Below are 27,032 nucleotides of genomic sequence, written 5' to 3' on the forward strand. Positions count from 1 at the left end.
AAGGTAAAATCCATTTTCTTTATGTAATATCGTGCATTAACGCCCACTTAACTTAATGTAGGGTGTTCCCTTATGTTTGAACAAACGAGCAGAAAAACATGTCATCCTTGCCAATGTCTTCGGATGTCATTGTCTACCAAAAAGCTGATAAATTTCTTCTGAACACGAATCCATTGTCTCCGGAACGATTTCTGAGCATCTGATTGGTTGAAATCGAGCGTGTGTGACGTCACGCTATGGTTATGATGTGGTGACTGCTCTATATGTCACTGCCTCTATGAGTTGGTTATTCATGTGCAATTGTAAAATTCGCCTGCTATGGTGTCTGCTCGGGTGATTTTAAAGATTTTGTACACGACTAATTATATATATTAGATCTCCGATCATGTCCAAACGATCGAGGAAAAAACAATAACAATGCCAACCATAAAAATTATTTAAGCTTACAGCCACAACTCTATAACACTTTCGAATTGCCTTTATTTAAATTAAATTCACAGTATCAATTATTATACAGTAATAACTTTATTTAACGCATTTATAATTCATTTCTGTAAATATATAAACACTATTTTGTCCATAAAAACATTAAAACAAAAACCAATTTTCGATCTAAATCTGGAAAGCATTATTAAAAATTAATCCTGGATAATGACAAGATGCACGTAAGCAGAAGGTTGACAGATTAGAGAGGGTACGAACAACCAAACAATGGCTAGTGAAACTAATATTAGCATCTATTGATACGAGAATACAAGGCCTATGAATTCACCTTGTAAAAGAAATTAAATTTCTCTCTGGTTATTCTTTCGTAGATGAAAAAAGTGTACGGTAGAAAGCCGAGAAGATCGTCGATGTCATTGATACGTGGAAAAAATTAAATATTCCCGGTAAAGAAAATCATAATATTACTAAACGTGTTAATGTCATTAGCGAAACCGATTCGTGTTTTAAAAATATGAATAAAATTTCAACAAAAGTTCATTGGCCAAACGCTGCTTTATTCAAATCTACGCAACATAAAAATCATTACTTACATTCACGCAATCGAAAACGTCGAAGTTTTCGTGGATCATGATAATTCTACTGATATAGATCTACGTATCGTTCACATTGTGTAGGGTAAGACTGTATAATTGTCGTGTTTTGAAGTTATGGGTCGCAGACGAACACACAACATCTAAATAACTGTCCTTGGTGATGTGACTTTCTAACATTTCATTAGTAAATTCTATCTGAAACAGATAATAACCATGGGTCAATGTACTGTGCATTATCCAAATGTACTTACATTACTAGATAACACAAGCCAGAGAAATAATTTTTGTTATCTTTATATTGTAGACTTTGTCCAGTATCAATGCCCTCCGCTTCTGTATAAAACGCTCCTCCCTCTTGTTGACAAAATGAATTAAAACAACATTCGAGACAAAAACTAGATAAAGTAAATAATAATTGTCACCGAACCCGAAAAAAGTTAAAATAGTTCGATAATCTGCGCAACTGTGACTACCGACAAGGTAAAACTAAATATAGATCGGGTATAGTGTGACAAACCATTATAGGTCAGTTCAGTCAGCCACAAGTGAGAGTCAAAGATAAATAGTAAAGATTCTTTTACAGGTAAATACAGTAAATATCGTAAAGAATTGATCTAGTAATACGTTTATTGGGTATTTTATATATTTTAACCCATTTCTTTCTTAGAGCATTACTTATTTTCGGCCCAAAAATATATAATTTTGAATAAAATTTATATCACAACAACTATTTAAATAACTTTTAGAATTTATTTTGAATTCGCAGAAGTTATCGTATCNGACTGAAAAATCTCTTGGCAATTACAAAATTCTCTTTCCATTCAGCTTTTCGATAATTTCTCTAATGAATATTTAATTACATATATACGATACATTTTAATCAAGACAAATCTAAATTTAAAAAAAGTTTAGGTATAAAATTGGATTATTGAGAAACATTAACAAATATTAAATTATTAACGTCCGAAATTCATTAAGGTTTCTTTAATCAGTATACTATAGTATTAGTTTAGACTACGGATTTAAGGTTATCTATTCTGATATTGCAAATCAACTAATCACAGCATCTCGATATGTTACTATTTTAACCATTTTGATAATGAAACCTTGCAAATCATCTCAGTTCAATCTCCTTTAAGTTAGTTTTATTATGAAAAGTCGCCTATAAGCCTGGATAATTATTCCTTAAAAATTTCAATTAAAAGGTGATTAAACGAGGAGTCTGTGTTGACAATGCTTCCCTTTCAGGAGAAAATTAAAAAAAAATAAATAATAACAATTCAAGTTATGTGATCATGTCTACAAGTTGTAACTAAGGGCTTTGAACTCTTGTCATGTAGGACGATGGCATATTGGGAGCGAAGAAAAATTTGAACATCGACTTTTCTATAAAAACTTGCTGATAAATTTTTATTCGTTTAAAATTTCGATATTAATTGTTATTTTATTAATACGTCGTACAGAATACATCTAAAACAGGTTAAAAGAGTTTGTAAAGGATACAACGCATTGAAAATTAATAATGAATAATTAAAAAGCATTTATCTTACTGACTTACATAATGTATTTTAATTAAAGTCCAGGGAGAATAGGTTATCTAAATATTGTTATAACGTATTATTTATTAAATGAAGATGTATTTTAGTGAAAAAATAACCTCAAAAATTAATTAATTTTTTTTCGTTTTAAAAGCGATTTATTATATTTGTCGTTCGAAATTCGTCAATTAAAAATGACTGTATATTTTGATAAAATAATTAATTTCAACTTTTTAAAACATTTAGATTCAATGTATAGGCCTACTATCGATTGTTTTTTTTTAGATTATATTTATCTTGCTATATCTGTATTTCTACACCTCCTCAACTTATCTTCTTATCAAGAAAACTCAGTTTTTTACCGAAGAGAATTAATATTAGCTAATAACCAATATGCGATTCTCAAACTTGATGGGGCTTTCTTACCTTAACTTTTAGGGGAAAAGGAGAATTGTCACTGACTTTCTCATTCGCTCGAATGATTTTTCTTATTGGAGACTAGTTTGCATTTTCAGTTTTATACTTCACTAATTCTGCATAGTTTAGGTTAGATTGCATGAGAATGAAAAAGAAAACTTTTTATCTGTATATAATTTTAAAACTTGATATAATGTTACAAGTTTTGGTAAAACTAAATAAAAACAAAAAGAAAATACAGCCTACTACCAAGAATTTAAAAAAATAATTTTATATATAGTTCGTTCCTTTCAAAATAAATAAATTAAAATCAGATTAGATATAAATGTAATTATTTATTACAATACGTATATTATAACCTAATTTAATTTATTTTTTAAATACTTTATCTTAAACATTCGATAGAAAATAATAATCGAGTCTTATTAAAATGCAAGAAAATCAAATAATTGTTTGATTTTTCCAACTATTAATAATCTATAATTATTTTAAACTTGATTTAGATGCTGAAAGCTTAATTCTTGCCATCCTCTGAAAGCATTCGAATACATAAATCCGCTATTATTTCAAAGCAAAAATATAATTATTATTTAACATAAAGAAAAAATTCAGTATATTTGGCTTCGAATTTAATATGTTTAAATAGATCTAATGTCTATAGTTTATTTTAATAAATCAAAATAATAATAATAATATACACTTAGAACGATTTATTATAAACTACTGATTATTAATCTATACTGGTTTATTGCACATTTCTATTGACGGGCGATTTATTATTTAATTAAATTTGTAAATCTAGAAATGTGTTATAAATAAAAATATTTCAAAATGACTTATATTGTATTTTTTAAAGCAATTCATTTAGAATAATTTTTATTATAAAACTCATTCTTAAAACTGAATATAAAATCGCAAGCCTTTGACGATTTTCTTCAAATCTAACTTCTCCAAAAATAGAAAGCGATCTTTCAAACGATAGTGAACTAAAAAATCGTCTAGGGAAAATTATTGAGGATATTGAAGAATTACTATTGCTAGAAAGAGAATTGTTATTTGGAGATTCCGACGTTTTCAAAAATAAATTACGACTTTTAAAACAAGATTACATTAGTTTAAATATATTAATTCTACCAGTATATATAATATTAATTTGTACTTTTAATCATAACACGTTTCACTTTAAACTATTCATTATTAAATTTATCATTATTTTCCAAGTTTTGAGTATTTTTTCATATCATTCATATCTAAAGAACTTATCTTAGTTCTTTGAAATAATGCAGTTAAAATTAAGACAAAATTTATATAAGCCTTTATACGTATAATAATTAATTTTGTAAAGCGTAAAATAGCTATAATGTTATTCTATAACATCACCATTTAGCAGAGTATTAGAACTAAAAGTAAATATCGAATGAAAATATTCCACTTTATCACAAAAAAGAAATTAAAACCGTCTTATCTAGCTTATATATTAGTTTATAATAATTGGGCAAGATAATACACAGACTTGTCTATAAAATCAATTATAGATTTTGAATGGATTCAATCATCTAGATGAGATCCTGTTCCATTACAGTCGGACTACCTTTATTTTCAAATCAGCTCGATTGAATAAATATAATAATAATAATAATATAAGATTTAAATCAAGAATTTATTTGACTATTATTTCTTCAGCGTTTCATTACAATCTGTTGAATGATTAAATAAAGATCGAAGTCCAATTTTAATGTAAGATTTCTTTTGTGAAGTAATCAAGCTCTTCAATCCCACATTTAATTTTAATTATGGCTGATAAGATTAGGACAATGTCCATATAACCGTCTCAAAATTATATAACTGACTGCCTGATATATATCGAATATGATTGATTGTAATCACCTGGAAAAAACAATAAATTAAATCTGTCAATTGTAATATTGTAATGTTTTAAAAATATACTAAGACGATTTAATTAATAGACTATTTTAATCATCAGTAACTTTCTTGGAATTTGAATATAAAAAACCCCCACGTACACACACATACACACAAATCGATTTATGATTATATCTATTAATTCTAAGAATCTTTCTTTAATTAAAAAATATAGTTCCGCTTGATAGCCTCTCCGCATTGATTGCACTGTCTTTACGCATTGTCTAAAGAAATCCTCAAAGTTTATATTTCCGGTAATTTAAAAGAGAAATAATCACTTTCTCTTTCCCAAATTTCAGGTAGAATGAACGAGATTCCGAGCATCTGTGCCCTATGATCTATTTGTTCACTGTACTAGTGATGATGTATCGTTTGGAGGTCCCACGACTGCAGACCACCCCAGCCACGTATAACCCGTACAGGACAGTCACGCGAGCAGCGTGCAAGCCTGGGGGACATAGTCCCCTGTTCATATCCTGTCCTATAGTGAAATCGACAAGATAAAAGCTAAGGCAACAAACCCTGGAACAAAACAACAGAATTTTGATAAATATTTTCTACATCAACTTATGGAATATTTGTCAACTGAACTGTCATTTTTAAATACTTTTTAAGGTTGTAAAATCATAAATTTTCGACTATGGTCCATTGCACACGGTCAGTCAACAAACTACAGTGGTTTGGTTGAACCGTGACAGGTCTGGAATTCGTCACAATCTCCTTTGACCAGTTTAGTCTTCACAAATACATAAACAGTGCCAAGGTTCTGGCAGACAGAAGAGAGAACCCGGCGATGGACAGATAAGAGTCGCTGCCCTGTCTCTCACACAAGGTGCCAAGTGTCCCACCCAAAGGGAGTGGGAGAATGAGGGGTATAGGGGAGGTTAAGACGTCGATTTAACTTCTGGAAAGGAGGTGATGGAAAACTAGGGGGTGGGCGGGAAGAGGGCCCGCAATGGGGAACCAGCAGATATAACGATCAGAGAGTCCATCCCAACGCGATACCGTGGGGCCAGCAATGGGCAATCTGGCTTATGTTACGCCCATGCCTCACACACATTTCGTCCCGTTTGCCTGCCTTTAGTTTCCAGATTGCGACTACTGGACATACTTCTGACTTAAGGAGATGAGTGATGCATCGGAACTGATCGTTTACTTGTTGATACCATTATCTAAAGTGTTCTATACAAGTCGCTCTGCAATCCAAGTTGAGTTACTTAATCCCTCTACTCTAACTAAATTGTTTTACGACTAAAACTAAATTTTTGATCCTTTACTATCATAGATAATCACAACAAAGAACCATTGTGTAAGAGTTAAGATAAGATTTTTGAAACTATAGATCATGATGGTAATCCATGATGGATCTCATTTATTGGAAGCAGGTTGTTTGACTAATCCAGACAGCTAAGAATTGAGACTTAAATACATAACAGTAGGTTAGCAACAGGGATTGCCAAATCAAAACTTTCACACATCACATAGTCCCTCTAGCAGTTAATTGTCCTAATAGCAGACATTATCAGACATTTCCTGTTTTATCAAGTAGAGAACTCGGCATAAGTTAGCGGTAAAGAATCAAGAAATGTTAGATTTGCATCTAATCAGGCCACCCATTCATCGAACTAAATTAATGACTGGTTGAAATTCTTACAGGAAATGAGACGATTAAGTGTCGGGAAGCTTACGGTAGTCGGGACATCTTCACCTAACAGCTGTCAATTAGAGAAAGGAAGTCTTGATTTCGACGACTCAAAGTAGGCAAGAAGGAAAGTTAGAAAAAACTCTTCGAGTCAACTAACCACATCCCTTTCTGGCGGCCTCTTTTTTTTCTCTCTATAATCTTTGTGATGACACAATCCGGCCTCTTCTCTCGCAATATATAAGCACGTTCTGCGTAACTGTTCTGAGCATGATAATCGCTTCTTCCTTTCTGCATTGTTCATCTGCCCTGATTTTACTTAATCACTGGTTCAATCGAATATGCATGATTGGTAAAATAACTCGGGAAATTGAATGTTATCAACACAGGAAACTTAAAGGCCTTTTAAATTAACCGTTTACTTAATATCTTAAGAAAAGTGCAGGACTTTTTAAAAACAAGTAACATATCTTTCTGAGATAGAAAAACTCCTACTTGCGGGAGGAAACAGTACTCTAGCTACTTATAATGTATATTAATAATCTTAAAGATTACTAATGTATTTTGTTTCTAAATATTACTACAAAACGGTTTCTTCAGTAAAAAAGCTATTGGAGTTAATTACATTACTTAAATTTGTACACAATTTACTAGATATTATACTTTCACAATATATCTTATAGACTCTATATATTTTGAAAAAATATTCATTAGTGCATTTTATCAAAATATACAGGCACTATAGGATCTTCTAACGTTATTATCAGTTACTTTCAGTTTAATTTTTCATTTTCCTAAAAGTTATCAATATTATAAAGAAACTCAAATTTGAAAATTTTATATTAACAATGATTAAAACTTAAAACTTTAAATATAGCTATAGTTCGATTTGCATTTCTTAAAATAATAACAATAACAAATGTTTAAAATAGAAGACTAAAGTTTAGTGGTAATGATCAAGTTTAGATGATGCAGTAAATATTTAAGATCTTCGTTTTTGATGCTTTGGCTTTAAAATAGTATAACATAAACAATAGTATTTTATAAAATAACCTTTTGATAATAATAATTTAAATAGTCTTTTTTAGTAACGATTTAAAAACCGTTCCAAAACGCAATAAGTATGAAAAGTTAAAAGAAATTAATCATGAATACAATTTGTTATCTATGTCAGATGAGTTTTCCAGTATCATAATTGGAATAGAGTATAAGACACGAAGAAACTGCGAATGTATTTGCTATCATGAACCACTGTACTACAGTTTCAAAGTCCAAATTAACCCCCGCAAACGTGATAGTCTGGTAAATAAAGAGAATTAACGCTAGACTTGAGATCTCTAACACCAAATGATTTCCAAACAGTTCAATTAACAGGACTAGTACTACGTGTACACTGCTTAAATAAGGATATAAAGACATGGAAATAAAAATGATCAGACCAATAAACTGAGAATTTTTATTTTTTAAATTATATATGAGAACATATTTTCTTACTAATCAAAATGTAAACCGTCACCAAAAACCGTTTTCAAAAAGACTATCTTAGAAGAGATTCTTGCTTACAGCATATAAATCTTCCCATTATACAATTGTTATATCAGTAAATTGGTATTTCCTATTAGTCATTATAATATTGCAGATTTATAATTTAATCCAGTCAATATACGCCATATAAGGTTGGCTAGGTTTACGCAAATTTCAATCTTTATCCATATTCTTAATTAAAACGTCAAGTTTTATATAAATATGACGTTTTCACTAAATGGCAACATTTTACAAATCTCAAGTCGCTGAATTTATTTATAAATACAAATAATATTATAGAGATGTAAATGCTACTGATTATTATTCAGATTGGAAAAATTGCCAGTAAAAACTTTCGCTGTATTACTGTACAATTTCGATACATATTATTTAATTAAATAGATTTAAAGCAATAAAATCGAATTGCAGTTGTTAAATCCGTGATAAAAATAAAAAAAATTAAAGTTTAAAACTGAGTTTATAAAGTATAAAGACCAGTTATAACGCATCTAAATTTCATACAAGTTTCAGAGATAAGCGAATCGAAGAAAGTTGAAGGTATATTAGAAACATTACATTGTTCTAAATTTTATTGTGTTACTCCGATACTTCGATGATTTTCTGTCTCATTTAAAAAAATGTTTAGTTGCAAAGCAACACGTCATCCGAGCTGGCTGGATTATGATAATGGCACAATTGTCACCCACAAGGACAACGCAAGGGCAACGCAATACGCAACAGTCCATAACCAATTGTGTTATTACGATCTTCCTATTCTTTACTCGTGCAGTTCTCAAAATGATCAATAGAAAAAAGCAATCGAATCGACTCGAGATAGTCAACATACTCGCCAAATTGCGATTTGTAAGGATAACAGCTATATATTTTAGAGGGATTGATCAAGTGGCAGTTGCGACGGGGATTAAAGTGGGAGCAACAGATAGAAACTGCGGAATTCTGGGCTGTTTTAGGCCAGTTCTTGGGTCGTGGGGTCAAATTTTCCGACACTACATCATAGAAGATCACGTGACCTTATGAGGATAAATGGGGTACTTTTCTGGGGGTGCCACTGTCACCCTGATGGTTTTCCTCGTTCTACCAGCTTGCTATGTCCGGTTGGTAACCAATAGAGCATGCTGTGAGGAACTACCTTGCTCTTGTCATATGGCACCTGATAGGGCCTCAGGCTAGACTAGTTTAACAACTGACTGTATCCTTCCTATTTGTACCTCCTCTTTCCCTCCTAGTACTACTCGAGAGATTCCTAGACTGCTTGTTGTCACGTGGTGAGATGTATTTCAAGGAATATCTGACCAGTGAAACATCTGCCGTCAATGAAAGAGTTTTTTTTTAAACTTTTAAATTATGATAATAAAAATAACATTTCTACCTTTATTATAACCGAAGTAGGTCTGAGCCAATATTCTGTTTGAACTATCACTACAGAAAAAATAAGTAAATAAAAATAAAGAAAACGCAAAAAATTCTCGAAAATACCTGTCAATAGTTTGAAAATTATTTTGCAAATTAGTAAAATTTAAAATCCTTAAAATTCTTCAAATAATGGAGTAACATCAGAAAAATCTTTCTTATGGCCTTTTATTTTTATATTATTTTTGCATTTATAAACGCAGCATATTGATCATAATAATACATTATAACCGAATCATGTCGCATTAATAATAACTTGTTTCAGTCCATTATGTGGTACCTTGGCGATGCAACTCAATAAATATAGCAAACCGGTATAAAGTATGAATTTTTATCACGTTTATATAAGAATATAATTTTTTTTCTTACTATTAAACTTTCATTAAACCCGAAAATAACAAAAAATCGAAACAAAATTATTACATGATATTAGTTCGTTACTCTTTTTTCAGTTAGATTCAATACTTAACGCTTATCTTACAAAATCTTCGTAATATTTTATAATCTTAAAATTATATTTTTGTTTTTCTGCGAGATAAAACAAGTATCAAAACTCATGAAATAATTAAAACGAAGTAATAAACTAATTCGAATTTAATGTAAAACAAATAAAAACTTTTTTATATGCAGACTAATTCTCTATCTGTCAGCCTATTAATTAATTTTGTTGAATAGAATAGAAATTACTATTTTTAAAATTAATATCAGGCTTCAAAGTTTTTATAAAGCTCAAGCTATATATTATAATTTTTATATATTACAAACAAAGAAAAAAATGATACAATAATTTAACAACGTAGAGTATAAAGATCGTAATAGACTTACTTCAAATTAATGCAACTTTTATACTCCAAGATTAAACGATACAAATTACCTATTTACGATCAAGATCAATCGATCAGAGTGGCTGATCAAGATTTATAAGGGACAGAATTATCTCTCAGCTGTAGATGCTTTAAGCTCTTTCGTAGAGTAACTTATAAAAAATTATTTATTTACGATTTATGGGTTTCAACCTAACTGATGGTACGAAATATGCATATTCTCCTATTTTATTTTATTTTTTAATTTGAATATATTTCGATTAAAAAAAGAAACTAAATAGCTTTTAAGCTTTTATGATAAACAAATTAGAAAAATATTAAGAATAAAAAAGCTTTTAAGTTTAATTATGATCTCATGTTTTGGTAGAATGATAATGATTCTATCGTCATCAACAAGGACACATAATAAAAACACATATATTACCCTACTTAGAAAGGATATTTGAACCTACCTTACAACTACTGGAATTATGCTATTTATATTTCTCTGAAAAATTTAAGCAATTAATGATCCAATCAACCATATTTAGAATAATCAGTTTACTCTTCTTCATTTCCAATACAAAAAACAATCGATTTAAAATAAGCAGAGATTTAACTGGATTCATTAAAAAAGTGACATTTTATGGAAGATTTTTCTTGTTTCTTGTTTGATTAATTCAATATTCTTATCATAGAGATATATTGAATCGAATTGGATTTGATAACGCGAGGAACTTCAGATATTATTCTATTAAAAAAAAAGACTTAAAATTACGAAATAAATTTTTAAATAATCAAAAAATGACCACATAAAATAAATAACTATACTTAATTTGAAGGCTTAATTTAAAATAATTATTTATCAATAAAACACAGTAGATTTGAACTAAAAAAAAATCTAACTAAATCCATTTCTAGAAAGAAATCTTTTTTGCAAACAGAATTTTTTTCTGGAAGCACTGATTAACATTTCTGGAAAAATTTAATTTTCAATTGAACTATCCAATAAAAATTATTTTTTTTTAAAAAAAAGAAAAAACTTGTTTAAACTATCAGTTAGCTTAAATCTTTTACGTTACTCATCCAAGAATATAATATAGATAGGTAACTATATTTTTGATATAAATATACAGTTTGTGCAGTAAATTATGGATAAGTTGCGTGCAGATTAACCACTCGATACTTTACAAAAGATAAACGCAAGTAAAATGGATTCCAATTCTGGCAGAATTCTGTACCAATTACAAATAAATTTCAGCCGAGTTTTCGACTGATCGAACTAGATGATATTTAATCAGATTTTCGTATCTATCATTAATATTAATGAAAATTTTAGCGAAGTATCAACGTTGTTTTCTGAAATCGATAAAATGTCATTGTTAACCATCAGATTTATAATAGGCCTAATCTAAATTACACTCGATCTCACGACTATAATTCTTGGCAAAACCATAAATATTGACGATAACTCAAGGATTTCAGACATTTTATGAACAGATAATTAAAAGCGTTCCATTTATCGAATAAGAGAGCCGAATTTATGTTGATGCTATCGATTTATAACTAAGAAATTCTGTTTTATGAAACGAAACATTTTGGCCTATTTATAGATTTTTCTGCGTTTTTGTTTATACTAAAACTTCGTTTCTGAGAATACAAGCAATCAGCAAAGGTACAGACATGTTGGAAACTATTCATAACGAGAAATATAAACGTCGAGGCCTATTAAATGAAAACAGCAAACAAAATGCAAATGTTGAATTTTAATAGAATCTTTTTTTTCCCCCATCCGAAATCGAAGTTAACAATTGTTTTATTATTTCGAAAAAACTTTAATCGACGACGACAGTAATTCTCTATAATAACTTTCCCCCGTTTTACATACTAATATGAATGAAAAACCTTTGAGTTAATTATCCGGATGCAATATTATTTTTGATTTACAATAACTATAATTTATTATACTGAAAATTGTTTAACTGGAAGCAACGAGATTACTTTACACCGGAATCACACTTCATCTAAGTTTTATAATAATAATAATAATTCCAAAACAAGTTTTTATTAAAAATATCGAAAAATTAAAGGTGCCCGTTTCATAAACGTGTTCGACCGGATAATATTCTTTTTTCCGCCTAAATTTTAAAACTGCAAATGAGGCTTAAAAAACTAAAATTTACGTTTTCTGGAGGGGACTTTGAAATTTTATCCAAAACATATTTCACGCTTAATTAATATTATTTTTACTAAAATAAATATCATTGTTTCACTCAAATGGTTTAATCAGAATTCCTTGGAGGCAAACTGTATAAATTCGCAACTAATTAGCTTAATTAACGAATGTATGATTGATTTGGTAATTTTAAACGATCGGATACATCGACAGGCCTGCACTATACTAATGATGCCTAACTAATAATCAGTTTTAGTTACTCAGGCCTATTACAACTAACGGCCACTTCTATCTACAGGCATCAATTGTTGTATTTACATCATTTAAAGAATAAAAAATCTACATATTTATACCGTAGTATCTGTCACTAAAATTATTTTACAATTGTTAGAATTAATTTTAATATATAATTTGAAAGAGAAACGGAAAGAAAAATAATAGGTCTGAGATATAGTTTTATCTATTGTTAGATGATTGATCGCCCGATCCATTTCTTAAACAAAGACTTAGAAATTCATATAGATGCGAAGGAGTTTCTTTGGGTGATATAGCTCTTATTTCAATTCAAAATAATATAAAGAAACAATAGCAAAAGAAGAAATAATAATTGGAAAAAACAATCTGTCACTAGTACTGACATATTTGAATGATTCAAGTATTATACAGTAAAATAATTATATAGGCCTACGTCATTGTCGTTCAAGTTTGAAAATAGTAAATCTGCTGTTTATTCACTTATTACACGTTATCATATAAAACTTTAGATTTAAACCACAATCAATTATTAATGTGGATATTTTTTGATATAGAATTGGCGATTTTTTTCGATAATGAGTTTATAAATGTTAAATTCAGAATGACCTTACAGAAGCGTTTTTAGGTTTACCTATTTAGATAAGTTTTTAAAGTAGACTAAACAAATCAAACTATCTCTAAAATAGAGCTAAACAAATTGCATTTGCGAAGACGTAATCTAGAAATACGACCGTGTCTAACGCAAGGAGAAAGTTATAATTTTAGCAATCATGCCTACGCCAATTACCGAATTAGCATAAGTCATTAATATTTAAAAGTTAAAGCTTGTGCAAGAAAAAAGACCACTTATTAGTTTTTACTAGAGTTAAACGAAATAGGCGAATTAAAATGCGTTTAACGAAGAGATGGAAAGTTGCTTGTTAGTTATTATTGATCAGACGTAAATCGGGTGTAAAATTCGTTCAAATCTAACAAGGTACAGTATATTGAACCATAATGTTTCGGAGAACACTTCAAGCAGCGAGCGCCCTTGTCCTCACTACTCACCAATCTACAGAACACAGAGAGAGATAAGGGGGTGTCATAGACCCCACTATAGCAACCCTAGATAACGGGGAACATTAATTCTCTGTCTTACGTCTGTCCAGACAATAAAGTCACCACTTGGGGATAGAGACACTGTCCATCTCCAAACCTCCCCTGTCACATACACTGTCATCTATTATTATAATGGAAAGTTCTGTGCTAATGGACAAGATAGCTAACCCACTGCTGCCGTCCACATATAAAGCACACACGCTGGTGATATGATAAATACATTAGCAACAAAACTGCTTCTATGATTTCGAACGTCAACAATCTAGGTCAGCTATCTCCCAAACTACCGCGACAATCTTTCATATACATGAAGTATTCCAGATGGAGTGAGGTGCTTCCAGACATCTGTTTGTTTCGACCTGTAACTTCCAACAATATGACTTAGCTGATAGAACCCCCAACAGAGTCTTGGCTGTACGTATAAACTGAAACTCGCGTGAAATTTTCTTTCGGAATGTGAATATTTCATGTTTATCCTTTAGTTCACTCTAGCTCTACAAACGGAGGGGGAAAGGCAAGTAAAGTATTTCGCACTTGTTGAAATTTTAAACTCTCACAAAACATAAAGGGAGTTGAAATATTTCGAAAGACTAGAAGTTGAGCTACATATGTTGTTGTTTCCGTGACGTTTTATTAAAATAAAAGATCCCAAAAATTTCATCTTTACCACCCACAGCTATTGATTTTGATATTTTATTAAATTTAAAAGTGTATATTATTATTTATGTAAATCACATATCTTATGCATTAGATATATTTTCTGCACAGGCTCCAATTAAAGAGGCGGCTTTAACAATAAACCTAACAAGTAAATGGGCATTTTGTAAGATGGGAAATGATGGGGTGGTCAAATGCATTCCGTCACAGTTTTCTTTCACGCCATATTATAAATTCTTTCTGTCTGATAAATTACCGAACTTTATCACCGCCACCATTAAGTTTTTATCCTTAATATACAAAAGATCCTGTGGCAATCTTTTACCCGAAGATAAAATGTTTTCAATTTATAATTAGCATGACAGTCAAATGGAGTTTCGATGAAGGTGACATCAAATAGACTGTCAGAATGAGATTGGAAATCTGATGATAATATCTTGTCCGATTAATAGTACAAGACGTAACATGTAAACCCGTCTAGATCTAGAGTTGACTAACATGAAAATACATCTGGCAATACAGACAAGAATATGCACGCATGCCGCACCACGAATAGAACAAAAAAAAAAAAAAACAAAGACGAGATAAGACGAAAGAATCAATTATTCTAAATTGTCAAATGAAATATAGGATACCAGCTGAATTTTAAATATTATTATTTCAAAAAACAGTGTCAATAAAACATTCTTTTCTCCAGGCATGTCTCTAGCCTAAATTCTTAATTGTTGAATGCAAATTTAGAAGGTTACAAAGTAGCTCAAATGAAAGGTTGCCGTTTTGATGGTTTGACAAGAGATGAAGCAACAAGTTGTAGGGCTAAGCAAAGCATTGACTTTAGCACGACTGCTCTAATTATAGACGTCAGGAACCAACGAGATCAAGTTGATAGCGACTCGCAACCTTTCTCTACAGTAATAAACGTTGGGAAAAAAGTGTTTAGATAGATATCATTTCTGAGAATTAAATTACAACGCTATTATCAATCCACAGGTAGGATATTCCGAAGCTTACTCATAAGATTAAAGTAAAACTTTTATCATCACCGAAGCTATTACAAGTTAGATGGAAGAATAAATTCCGAAGATAATTCGCAATCGCACCTGCACAACATTACGTTGTCCCATTACTACTTGACAACTTGACTCACACTGTATAGATAGAAATGGTGAGAAGGCAACCTCTCTGCAAATCACGCACTGAATTACACATGATATAAACCAGATGTGTTTAATTAATTGGATAAACGGCATTGGCGACTATCTAGTTTTTAAACGTCTCGATCTTGTTACCTCTGATGTTTTCAGCACACATAATTAACAGTGCAGTACCACCACTGGAAACATCAGAGAAAAGAATAAGCTCTTAGTAATTGTTTACACAGCTATTTGCGACTGACCTCTGATCCGTTAAATGGTAACATCACTTTTTCCATCAAAAATTTTTATCTATCTAATTTTTAAAAAACTTTTATATTCACGTCTATTTGCTGCAGAAAATAATCTATTTTAGTTGATATCATTTATGTATGAGGTAATAGCGAACAATTCATATTAAATGATGGAAGAGAAATGATGTCTTTTATTTTCATCAGATTTAAACAGAATCAAGAAAGTACAGCTTACCTATTCGTGTAAGATTTGCTTGTTATGTTTGTGTGACATATCTTTTCTTTATTCTTTTATATCGCTCTACGAGAACAACAAAGCAAATAAATTTAATCATCTTTTGTAAATTCCTTCTTTATATATTTATCAACTAATAAATATGTGAAATATTTTATAAATCTGTAAATTAAATTTAAACACAAACATAAATTATGTGAAGTTTTTAAAATGAATTTTTAACACAAGAAAAAAATATATATAATTTTTCCCATTTTAACACATTACCAATTAAAATTATTCTGAAGTTTAAAGAATAAAATAAAATAATCGATCGCTATCAAAAATATTCTGATCTTAAATTTCAATCTTTTTAAAACTAATGTTAGATGTGTCAAACTACTTACAACTTTTTTGTTATGATAAATGATAGTTAGATACGAGTATTTCGAATAAATCCTATCTTAGAAAATAAGTATAAGTCAATAGAAGTTAATCCTTTAATTTTAAAAATAAGACTCATCATTTATGTATACGTCTGTTAAACAATGAGGTAAAATTTTAAAATCAATATTAATGTCCTTTCGTTAATTGACAGAGAATCATGAAAAAAAACCCCTTCGAAAGAAATAAAAACGAGAACACCTGTCTTATAAACTACATTTATATTGGATCAAACAAAGTCGATTTATGTTTCCATATAATAATATCGGTAAAATATTTATATTCGAGACATTAAAGATATCTCTATTATTTCGATTCATTTAAAAATTTAAAATAAATTTTAAAATTGTAAAGTTTTAAAAAATTTAAATTAAATGCAAGCGTATCAAACAATCAGAATAAATGTTATAACTCGCAAATATCCAGTCAGGTAAGAACTCGCGATTAGGTAAAATCCCGGACTCTACTGTCACACCAAGTCACGGATGTCTGTGGTTTAAGTACTGGTTTCAATTATAGAGCCTTGACCTCATCCAGTCATCCCTCTTCGGTTTATATTTATCCAAAAAAACGTAATACTTTTCCGTAGCGTAACCTAGACAATTCATCGAAAAATCGTTTGTTTTAAGTCAGGATCGTAGAGCCGAGAAAGATGACGTCATCATTGGAGAGAAATCGATTCTAAACAGGCCTAGATACAGTGTATAGGCCTGTATTCAAATAAGACTATCCTTTTGTTCGCAGGACAGCGTAAAGCACTGAATGAGAGAGCGAAACTTATGTAGACAACCTATCTCCACGATGATTACACAACACGTTATCGATCTGTCTTTTGTCAATAATCGATTATGCCAACTGTAAATATTAACTCACGCATCCATCCTAAATAACCGTGTAACTCTCGCCGATCGCTTTCTGTCAACATAATTTGGATCAATGTAATGTGTAGGGCTGCATTTGTCAACTAAGTTTTTCTTATGTTAAATGTGTACTTAATCAGGACTTTTTCACGCACGATGTTTTCAATTAACCAAATTATGTTTAAGAGCCGCAAACTGACGGAAAAGTTGTTGGTTATATGAATTACATTTATCTATTCGAATATGCATTTTGCTTGGAAATCAAAAAGAAAAAAAGAGACGAGTAGTTCATTCTCGGACAAATTGTTCTTTAAATCGGAGTTACTTTCACCGAATGAGCCTGCCGGATCGCCCGCCAGCGTAGGGACATCAGTGCAGGGCGGGGAACTAGTCACGCAATTCAAGTAACACGAACCTACAATAACTACGAAAGGCTTAAGATATTTTGAAAGTTTTGGTTTTCAATTTAGAAAATATATCATTTTTATATTCAAAAACTTATCGAACCGATTGATTTAAAACGTGCATTGGTATTACTTAACTGTATATGCCCCTCACTCTCCTTTCCCCTATCTCCTCAATTCTGATAAACCGATCGGGCATGTTTGGGGAAATGGTATCGTCCACAGTATGCGACATTCCCACATCTAACTAGTATGCCTCCTCTAGTCGCAGCTGTTCATCCCGTTTCCCTCTATCCTGTCATCAACAAAGTCCAACGATATTGACAATATACAGTATGCAAACACATTAATGATTAATGACATAAACAACATTAACTATACACTTTATTCTAAATTAATAATTAATATATAATACAAAATGATTATCCTATATTTAACATAAACTGGTAAATACTAAAATTAAGACTAGGCTAAGTAGACTATTTTTAAAGTCAGATAAGGCATGGATGGTCCGCGTCTGAAACTTTCTCCCTGGGCTCCGTCCTTTATAACGCGTGCAAATAAAGTTATAAATTAGAACTTTGGACTAGGGTATTATCCAAGAAAACGTAAACAAACACAAGAAACCATGTGGCCACTTTGTCGGATTAAATACTAGATTATATCCATTTGGAGATTCGAGCGATTGATAAAAAAAAAATCATAATTTATTACCTAACGAGTTATTTTCGTTAGTAAACGCATTTCGAGTTAATCCAAAGATGTTACGGCAAATGAGAACTAAGAGTAGATCTATGACGGTTGCATAGCGGTACCCGTGTTAATGCCGACGCCCTCGGCGGCCAACAGCACCGTGACGCACCGACTAAGCCTAACAGTCGGTGCCCACCAACACCGTGGCGAGTACCGTGCAGCAGTTTTAAACTGAAAATCCGGACCGCGGGAGGAAACCGAAAACAATCCGGAGAAAAAGTAATAGCAAGTAGTAAATCCTGAGGTTCACATATAGCGGGAGAGAGCGATGAACTGCTACGTCACAGCAGAGTTCAAAGGTCACCGATAAAAGTCCATAAGGTACGGAGGATACGGGAGACGGAATGGGACAGACTGTCAGATTCCAAAGCGGAGTTACGGACGGACCCCCGCGCCGACGGAGACAGCCCACCACACACAGACCAGATAGGAAACTGTCTCCACAAGCCGTGCTACAGTACGTACAATCTATGATAGAATGGAAAGCAATAGCCATACTCTACCTTGTCCGCTGCTCAGCCCTCGGTCAGAATGAGATGATTGGACGTCATCTGAATGTTGCCATAGAACCTGACCTCATTATGATATTCAAATAGCAAAGGAAACGCTGGCTATAAATGAATGTTTGCAGTCGTACACAGATTGGCTGACTAGGACGAGGCTGTTACTCGCCTGGAGCGGCCATTAGCATTGCATTTGCTGTCTCGCACATTCCTGTTTCGCACCTAAAAATGATTCTGGATTTTTATTGGCGAACTCGTCTCTTGTTTATGACTGCGCCTGTCAATCTTGTACCGGGATAATGCAAATGCTCTCTTCGGGTTTGTCGTTGTACGGTGAATAGGATGTCTGGTGTTCCTTGCGCCATCGACATCTTAGCGCATAGCCGACCGGAGCCTGTTAGAATAAGTAGATGGAAGTTTGCAAATTTAAATTCTAACATACATGCGCAGTATGAGGGTAGCCACCCTCCTAAGCCATGGGCGTCGACGTTTATCATAATCATCGTACAGTATTCTCTCCCATAAGCAGTTGGAAGGGCAGAATCGAAAATGGCGGGATTTTAAAAAATTTAAAGTTTTCAAAATGTTAAATAGCGACCAACCCGACCGTGTTAAAATTAGGGGTGAAGGATCCTACTTCGATTTTTACATCAAACTCGTTTTCTAAACTAATATATATTTTAAACTTTAAAATATATGTATTTTGATCATTGTGGTGCCAAGTTGAAACGGTGACAGAAAAGAAAAATTTTGAATTCGTTTTTCAAAAATAATTCCTTTTGAAAGAAAGTAAACAATAGTCTTAAACAAATCCGATTTATTTTATAAATAGCAATATATATCTATAGTCCTGTAATCTAACGGAAAAATAATCTGAATCGAAGCGTAATGTCAGTCCGTGTGGTATCTCAGTATAGACAGAAAAGGGAAATTCTAGGACTAAAGTCACGCAGTGGGTTGTATGGAGCACTTAAAGCTTGTTGGTACTTACGTTACCAGCCAATAGACTGTTCGCTCTCCATGCCGAGAATTTGGCCACCACCGATCAGCTGGCCACTACTGGTGAGTGCCCACTGTCGATTTTAGTAGAACGGCGCTGTGCAGTGTCACTGACTGACCACACCTCCTCGCTCTAGTCTGAAGAACTCTACACACACACACATATAGCCTACACACTATGTCCAGTAGAGATGGGGCGACTGGAAGAAGGTCCTTCCGACTGGGAAATAATTTATCCAGGTAAGTGTAAGACGTATGTGACAATTCCGTATAGCCGATTGTTTCTACTCTGATTTAATGTTGCATCCCCGCGGACTTTTCACAGATATAGAAAACACACATAACGAGGTACCAAAAGAAAAATAAACATTTCTGTCCCAGTGTTGGCCTTGGGTGGTAAAACACGGTCACGCAGGCCTAAGCATCGGATTACACACTCATACATTACGTGAGCTTCGCCCAAACAAACGAGACCGAGCCCGCACAAGACCGGATATAACACTCTAGACCCGTCAGGCTTCACCGTCCGTTCGTCTGTTAGGCCTACGGTACAATAATGTTGTAGTGCACAGGCGCCGAGCAAGCCTCTCACTCGGACCGCCCCTCCTTTGAGGCACGCCACTGTTTCAACGCCATGGGACTCGGGTGCGAGCCTAGCCTCCTGCAGTCGGATATGGTCGTCCCTCACGCGGATCCAACCAACTAGCCTAAGCTTTTACGTAACATACATGTGATTGCCTACAGCAACTGCTTTTCTCCCGTCACCGGCTCATCTAACTAGTGTACTTTGTCCGACTAAACTAGCGTTGACACGTCAGTGGGACCGCCGACAACTTGTCTGCCAGCGGGAGACCCCCCAAAAAAATCTCTCTTTTTCTAATTCGTAATTTTATAATCACGCGTTAAGACAAAGGATCCTACCAATAACTATATCATCACGCGTAATCTTTCTACTTATAAATATCCGTAAATATATACATTTTTCATTTCGGAAACGCCAATCAGATACTCACGTGAGCTATTTATTAAATCGCTCCAATTAGTATTTATTAAAATGTGTTTTTTTCGCCAGTAAATTACAATAAACGTTAAATAACAGATGGGTTACGAAGTATAAAAAAGCCATTCAAAACAAACAACACACAATCAGAAGTCTTTATCAGATGATTGTATTACGAAATGAGCGTCTTACCTGAGTCATCCTTATTGTTGATCATTGAGCATCGCGTCCATCCGGGTTGTGTAAATTGACAAAACCCCGTAGCCTGTAATTCAAGAAGCGACACAAGTTAAAAATGTCCTGAAGTTGTGACTCATGCCAGACCTCCCCCACCTCGTGCTCAAGGGCAGTTCTCTTTCTGTTCATCCGATTCTCGTAGCATGATAGGCGATCGTAACGCAACTGTTTCCGATGAATAGCACGTTTTTGTGTGAGCCAGACGTACGGCGATAGCGCCAACCTTTTAAAACGACCGTGTGCGAAAGTGTGTGCGTTTTCATTGAACTAATTAATTATTCCGTTGGAAGAAAAATTGCTTTTTCCAATTGCGCATGCTCGTTGCGACCCACATCCGTCACGGGGATTGTGGGTATATGGCGATGATGTGGAGCGAGCTGGAGGTGAGTTCTTAGTCCAGCAAACTTTCCCTTTAAATTACGTTTGCATACGAATTGTCATCTTACCGTAATTGTCTTTTGGCTTCTTTAAGTTCTATTCCTTTCATTCCAACTTAAAATCTATAGGTATTTGGTATTGCTTTTTTAAAAAAATACAAAAGATACAAGTTAGGACTAAATGATCGATCACAAAGTTAATATTTTAAAATAACTTCAGCAATTATTTTAGCAATTAAAATATAATTAATCCGCTAATCATTCTTTAAATGTTTATTTTATATAATAGCTTGTAGATGTTTAATTCCTCGTATTGTACCGCGTTACTCGCATCGTATCGGCGAAAAATAAATAAACATAGGTTTAAACAGTAAATAAATAATTTCAAGCGGCTAACTTATTCATTTAAGTACTTATTTCGTGTACAAAATTTCTCATTTTTGTCAAGAATCCATATAAAAATAAACCCAATGGTCGAATTTCTTATTCCAATTCACGTGTTTTTGTTTTCACGTGTTAAATATTAATACAAATTCATTCATTAAAGCTACATTGATTGGTTGATTAAATTTGACGTATATTTTGAGAAACTCACGAAAGGAATTATTTTCTAGTTATTAATGAGAATTNTTATTTTGCAAATTAGTAAAATTTAAAATCCTTAAAATTCTTCAAATAATGGAGTAACATCAGAAAAATCTTTCTTATGGCCTTTTATTTTTATATTATTTTTGCATTTATAAACGCAGCATATTGATCATAATAATACATTATAACCGAATCATGTCGCATTAATAATAACTTGTTTCAGTCCATTATGTGGTACCTTGGCGATGCAACTCAATAAATATAGCAAACCGGTATAAAGTATGAATTTTTATCACGTTTATATAAGAATATAATTTTTTTTCTTACTATTAAACTTTCATTAAACCCGAAAATAACAAAAAATCGAAACAAAATTATTACATGATATTAGTTCGTTACTCTTTTTTCAGTTAGATTCAATACTTAACGCTTATCTTACAAAATCTTCGTAATATTTTATAATCTTAAAATTATATTTTTGTTTTTCTGCGAGATAAAACAAGTATCAAAACTCATGAAATAATTAAAACGAAGTAATAAACTAATTCGAATTTAATGTAAAACAAATAAAAACTTTTTTATATGCAGACTAATTCTCTATCTGTCAGCCTATTAATTAATTTTGTTGAATAGAATAGAAATTACTATTTTTAAAATTAATATCAGGCTTCAAAGTTTTTATAAAGTGTGATAACAGGTGGTACCATCAAATGTTGCCAGGAAAGTTAAGCAACTCATTGCTGGATTTTTAAAAGTGTATTTTTGTAATCTGTACAGTTGATACAAAATATATGGTTTAATACAATATCAAACTAACTCTTTCGATCTTACCCGAGATCTGTTGCAAGTTCTTAAACAAATTGTATTCCAAAACCGGAATGCTCAGAATCATACCATTTTTTAAATGCATTAAAATTTTGATTTATGTTCCAAATAAATAAGATCAAAAGCATTAGTTTGATATTGTATTAAATGCTATGTTAATGGAATTAAAGGTTTAGTAATGGTGTTTAGTTATTTTTAAATATAAATGGTCTAAAAATTTCAAATTTATATTGTGCATTATATTTGAGTATTTCTGGTAAAGTTTTCACAAATGGACATATTTTATACAATATTTTAGAGTATTTTGGAGCACTTTAAGAATGTAATAAAATATAAATAATTTATAGCACTGATGAAAATATAGTTTTACGAAGAGAATATTTATAGACATTTTTTAATTTTATTTGAAAAATTAGAAATTGTTTATAAATACTGTATTTAATTTATTTAAAATTTAAGATTTCACTTATTTTTTGTGAACAAGAGTTTTTTTTTTCTTATGTAGGCTAACTAAATGTCAAACTGCTAGATAATGTCAAATAATAATAGAATATGAAATTGCATCAATTATGAAATTATGTTTTTATTTTATATTTTATCTTTGTAAGTAAAATATATTTTGCATTACTTTTATTTGGATTGAAGTTTTAATTAGTGTTAATATTTGTTATCTAATTAATTAAATCATTATTTTTATTTAATATGAAAGCTATGAAATAAAAATAGTATAATGTAGCACCCGTGCTGAATCGCATTCTAATTTTATTTTATAAAACTGCCTGAATTATTTCTTATTGTGTATTTTAAACTACTATTTAATTCAAATTGAATTTGAAAATGCTTTCTTTTAGAGGGGAAAAATTTGAATAAAATAAAATAATAATCTCTAATTTTTTTTTTACTTTTCAGTCCATTTAAAGTATAACATTTATCAAATAAATTTCTATGTAAAGTTTTTGTATTAATAATTATATTGTTTATTAGTGGACTACCTTATTTATTATATTATTGAAAATAAATACATTTTCTTTCATGCATATTCTGGTAGTATATGATTATGTCTTTATTTCATTGTATAATTTAGCAAGTACTGGTAAATAAATTATCTGAAAAATAGTGGTAGAAATATTTTTGTACAATAGCTATTTATTCATTAAAATGAAAAAGATTTAAGTTAAAATAATTTTTTTTTAAACAGCATCAGAAATAAGTTTTCACTAAATTTTTAAGTGAGTGATATCACATTTTAATATTTTATAGTAATATTTTTTTTTTGAAATCTTAAAATAATAATAATTTTAGTTTGATGACAAATTCTTAAAATTGTTCCTAAATTTCCAAAATTAATAGAAAAAATGAATATAAAGAACAAATTTCATTTCTGATATATTAAGTTTAAATGGATAGTTTTTTTTATTTTATTTGAAAATAATAAATAGCAATAACATGAAAAATTATTTAGAAGTAAAATACATACATATTTAAAAAAAAAACATAAATTGTGTTGGTATATACAGCTCTCCTGTATAGTGTCACCTTTTTAAAATACTAATGAGTGCTTGCTTATGAAAAAATTGTCTTCATTAAATATCAAATAGAGAACCTTTCAGTATCTGTGAATTACTGAATGTACAATTTTGCATAGCAAATGATTGTGTTATCATCAAATTGTGTGACATTCAAAACTCTCAAACTTATTAGGCATCATTATTATATATAAATTTTGTTTGAGTTACTTTAGTGTAGCACAAATCTCAATTTACTGTGTGTCAGAGATGAACAAATGATAGCATTTAATCAAGGTTTAACTGTGTATTAAAATGAAAATTATCTGGATTATGTCAACTATAAAATAAAAAAACCATTGTTGTTTTTTATAAACATTTCAAATCAAAAATTTTTAGTGAGTTACAGTATTTATTATTTTTACATAAATTGTTATATTATTGCTGAATATAAATTAATAATTAAAATGCTGTTGCTGTAATTAATAGTTTAAATAAACTATGCACAGAAATTTCTTGTGAGAAATGAAAAGTGACAATTAACATAAATGGAAACAATAATGCAATCTCAAAGATGGTTTTTGTGGTTAAATTTTTAATTTCATGAGAGATTTTTTGTATTAACTTATCATCAGGACGCAAATTTTAAAAAAATTTTACTATCTCAGTTTAAAATGTTTCAATATGTTTATCAATAAATAAATGTAGTTTTATAAAATTTATAAAAATACTGGATATGGATACATTATTATTATTTTTTTAGGAATATTTTGGATTATGATTATGTTTTATCACACTATGTTTTGTTTATGGTATTTTATAATACATGTCACAAATTAAAAAAAAGGATACTTCTAAGAAAGAAAATATCCTAAAATTTATCTAAAATAGTTCTTCAGGTTTCTGTTGTTTCCTAGAAAATATATTTAAAGTTTATGAAAAGTTTCATTAACAGGTCAACAGTTAGCATAAAACAATTTTATGACATTACAGTAAATTGTATTCTTATAAATGATACTAAAATGATTGTTAGACATGTTTTACATGCATTCATAAAATTCATGCAAGTGTAATTAAATATCATTAAATAAGCAGCATTTAGATTCAACTCTAACGAGACATTATATAATTAAATGAAAACACAACATTAGCATAAAATTTCAGAACAAGGATAAATGTAATGAAGATGTGCTTTCATTAGTTGTTGAATTATGATGAATAGCAAATGATTTTATAAGTACGATCTGCATGATTTAATGTGTTAATTATTTTTTTATATAATGTCTTATCGAGTTTATTTTTTTATATAATGTCTTATCAAGTTTTAATTTTTGCTTCTATATTAAAACATTACTTTTCTGAAATATTAGTTGTACTGCTTTATACTTATTTATATACTTATCTGTTTTTCCTTACTCTGTTAATTAGCAAAACTGTTTTCTGTTATTGGCAGCTGATCTACTACTAGTGCCTTCTAGAAGTGATAAAAAAGTTGTAGATATATTTTCTAGGAATCAGAACAAACTTCCTAAATGTTATCTGGATATTTGTTTTCCCCCCTTAAAATCATCTCCCTTTTGCTTGTATCCCAATATTGTGAAGTGTTCATATATAGAATTTTTATGAAAATTATTTTAAATATTTCTAGTTTTAGTTTCTTGATTGAGATTTGTTAACTTTTTATTGCTCTTACTCTTATTAAGGACAATGAAAATATTGCTAATAGAATTTTAAAAATTTAATTTTTGATTTGGAAAAACAGTTGATAATTTATATATAAATAATGAGAGAAATAATTTCCAATTACTTTAATATTTCATAAATTAAAATTCAAATTAAGCATCACATTATATTTGTCTCCAGAATAGTTTTTTTATCATCATTTATTAAAATCGGTCATTAAAAATTTTATATTAGATTTGATTCTTAAAAATACTGTATATTGCAAAAGTATTTTATTGGGAATTTTAATGATTCCATTTTGTATTGCATGTTGTCATTTTAATAGAATAACATATTTTTCATCAACAAGTTATAATATATATCTGATTTATAACATAGGATAGTTAGTTCTGGTAATAGTAGATACTTATTAAGTTTTTATCTTATAATTATGATTTCTATGTAAATTGTTTTCCAGAGCAAATATATAAGTAAAATTTTTACAAATGAAGACTAATTCTCTCATAGATATATGTTGAAGTTAAAAGTTTCTCCTTAATTTCAATACATAGTAGAATTCATTTACTGTAATCATATATATTGTTATCAGTCATTAATGATATTGAAATTAACATATCTCACAACATTAAGTGAATTAAAATACACTTAGGCCTGTGAAACTTTACTTTTGTATAGTAGTAAAGATTTTGGCTATACTAATCATTATCTTTAGGTAAATAAGTTGTCATTCATATATTTGTATCTACTGG

At 30.5% G+C, this 27,032-nt stretch overlaps 1 protein-coding gene across 1 annotated transcript in view; it reads right to left on the reverse strand.

Annotated features, from left to right (window-relative positions):
* LOC111618296 (zinc finger homeobox protein 4-like) overlaps positions 1-21,224 on the reverse strand; it is an 87,115-nt gene extending 65,891 nt beyond the window's left edge. Inside the window, exon 1 of the mRNA XM_023359789.1 lies at positions 20,061-21,224. The gene's annotated coding sequence lies outside the window, so the exon portion shown is untranslated. The remainder of the gene's footprint in view (positions 1-20,060) is intronic.
* Positions 21,225-27,032: the final 5,808 nt, after the last annotated feature.

This window comes from Centruroides sculpturatus, unplaced genomic scaffold (assembly GCF_000671375.1).
Source record: "Centruroides sculpturatus isolate CEXI.00-Female unplaced genomic scaffold, Cexi_2.0 scaffold83, whole genome shotgun sequence".
NCBI lineage: Eukaryota > Metazoa > Arthropoda > Arachnida > Scorpiones > Buthidae > Centruroides > Centruroides sculpturatus.